Source organism: Aplysia californica, unplaced genomic scaffold (assembly GCF_000002075.1).
Source record: "Aplysia californica isolate F4 #8 unplaced genomic scaffold, AplCal3.0 scaffold00057, whole genome shotgun sequence".
Classification (NCBI taxonomy): Eukaryota; Metazoa; Mollusca; class Gastropoda; order Aplysiida; family Aplysiidae; genus Aplysia; species Aplysia californica.
In genome coordinates, this window is record NW_004797327.1 from 3,250 (window position 1) to 6,122 (window position 2,873).

Here is a 2,873-nt window from a genome sequence, read left to right on the forward strand (position 1 = left end):
GAGAGAGAGAGAGAGAGAGAGAGAGAGAGAGAGAGAGAGAGAGAGAGAGAGTGTGTGTGTGTGTGTGAGAGGGTGTGTGTGTTTGTTTGTTTGTTTGTTTGTTTGTTTCTGCTTGTCATACTATGTACCTGAATGTGTGTATATGTGTGCCTACCTCGTGTGTCTCTTTATTCTCTGCCTGTCTGCCTGCCTATCTCTGTGTGTCTGCCTCTCTGTCGCCCGTGTGTCTACCAGTGTGTCTGCCCCGTGTGTCAGTGTGTATCAGTGCGTGTCTTGGCATACACACGCCGTGTGTGGGTGGGACTGGAACCCTTTCCGGCCGTCTCCGGTGATTAGTTCTGCCCCTGCACCATCATCATCCGGTGCCTTGCCGATTGGCGTGGGCGTTCCTGGACCTCCACACTGCACTGCACCAATAATTGTTAGTTCTGGCCCTGCACCATGCTGCACCAGTCATAATTAGTTGGGCTTTCTTTTTTTTTGTTAGGTGTTAAGGTTAAGGTGTTCGCCTCTCATTCAAAGGTCCTGGGTTCGAATCCGGGTATTATGCAGTTGCGAGCACCGTAAAAATCTCTACTAAAACTAAACGAATCCGGGTAGCGAGGGAAAAAAGAATCTTGTCTTCTCTAAAATTGTCTCGTATCACCTCCTTTCCTGCTCTCTAGCAATATTCTATCGTCTCCTTTTGTTTCCACTTTCTGCCCCCCACCCCCTCACCTCGTTTGCCCCCTCCTCTCGGCTCCTGATTCTTTCTGCAACCTTTCCACTGCTACTCCTTGGCTCCTTCTCACTGCTGTCTTTCAACCAGACCCCTGATCTTCTGGTAGGACAGATCTACACCTAGCCTTCACGAACGATGGCGAAAAATCTCGGAGGTCCCGTGTGCAAGTCGAGCACGTTAAAGATCCCTTGGTGGTCCAAAATTGATAAGACTAGGCTTCAACCGCCATCAGCGCAAAATTGAAAATTTCCTACCAACTGAAAATGTTAGGTGTGTCCCGCGAGCTCATATGACCTTATGCAGTTGTGAGCGCCGTAAAACACTTACCAAAATATATTTTCTTTACCTCTAATCTTTGTTTCTTATGTGCGGGTGTTGGAGGGCGCCACGGGTAGGTCCTACTTCTTAACTTTCCCTTTGTTGCATCTGTCTGTCTTACTTTTTCCCAAGGCCTGATTGACCATTATTGTGTCGATATACTTCCCCTGATTGATTTTAACAGTGAGCGTCCCATGACCTGGGCTTCATCAAGCACTACCTCATTTGATTTCTTTTCCTTACACGATACTCTTAGCAGTCTCCTAAGAAACCACAGTTCTGTTGCTTTTATTTTATCTTCACTGTCTTTAGTGATTGTCCGGCATTCACAGTCATAATGAAGGGTTGACCAAACTCAGCATTTCAGAACACAAAAATGAAAGTTCTGAAATACAATGTTTGGTCAACTCTTCTATTCTTCTGCTGTCGTATCTGCTACTCCTTGGCTCCTCCTTACCGCTGTCTTTCAGCCACACCCCCTGATCTTCTGGTAGGAAAGATCTACACCTAGCCTTCTCGGACAAGGGCGAAAAATCTCGGAGGGCCCGTGTGCAAGTTGCGCATGTTAAAGATCCCTTGGTGGTCTAAAATCGATAAGAGTAGGCTTCGGCCGCCACCCGGGCAAAATTCAAAATTTCCTACCAACTGAAAATATTAGGTGTGTCCCGCGCGCTCATATGACCTATGCAGTTGCGAGCGCCGTAAAACACTTTACAAAAACAAACAAAACAAATGTTGTCGTATTTCTCTACGCCATGATTTCTCGTCTTCTATTCCTTCTTGGTTTCTGTCGTCCTTTCCCTCCTCAGTGTTGTGGGTGGTTGGCGGGTGCTCTTGTGTGGTTTGCTCCTTCTTTCCTACCTAACATCTATTGTCCTGATCTCTCCTCCTCCTTTTTTATGTTTGTTACTCTCTTGTAAAACCTCTAATCTTCTGGCGCTCATGTGACCTTTTTGTGTTGCAGATGCCGTAAAACTCTTACTAAAACTAAACCTCCTCAGTGTTATTTTCCCCTCCTCTCTTCGTCCAGAGGTGTAGTCGTCATTTCCCTCCACACCATGATTTCCCCTCCTCTCTTCGTCCGGGGGTTGTGGTTTTCCTCTTCTGTTCACCCTGGGTTATAGTTGTCCTTTTGCTCAACACTGTGACCCCCCCCCCTCCCTTCCTTCTATTCCTCCACAGTTGCTGTCGTCATGTCCCTCCTCGCTATATTTCCCCCCTCCTATCTTCGACTGAGGTTGCTGTAACCATTTTTTCCTCTCCTCTCTATTCGTCCAGAGTTGTCATTTATTCCCTCCTCATATGTGTTCCCTCTTCTATTCCAGCAGAGTTGCTGTCGTCATTTTCCTTCACTCTATGATTTCCCTCTTCTATTCGCTTTTTTCCCTCTCCTCTTTTCCTCCGGAGTTGTCATTTCCCTCCTCCTCAATGTGTCTCCACCCTCTCCCCCCACCCCACCCAACTCCTCTATTTGTCAGACCCTGCTGTGGTCGCTTTCCCTCTCGATCACATACGCGCGGGTCCACACATAAAAACCGCCGAGAGATCTTTGTAGCCAGCTCGTGGGTTTGCCCTGATCTAATTATCTTACTTTTTTAAAGACATCCTATCCACGTTTTGGGGAAAGTGTTCGTGGACGGAGCGGCCATTATCAAACGACCACCCACTCGACGGATGTATTTTTGGAAATCAATCATAAAGGAGAACAAACAGGGCGATGGTGTCAGAGGTGGTGAGGAGGGGTCTCCGTGTTGACATCTGCAGCACTCCAACACGGGCCATACGCTACATCCTGTGTCGTTCGTCGGGTGTCGTGGTGTGTGTATGTGTGTGT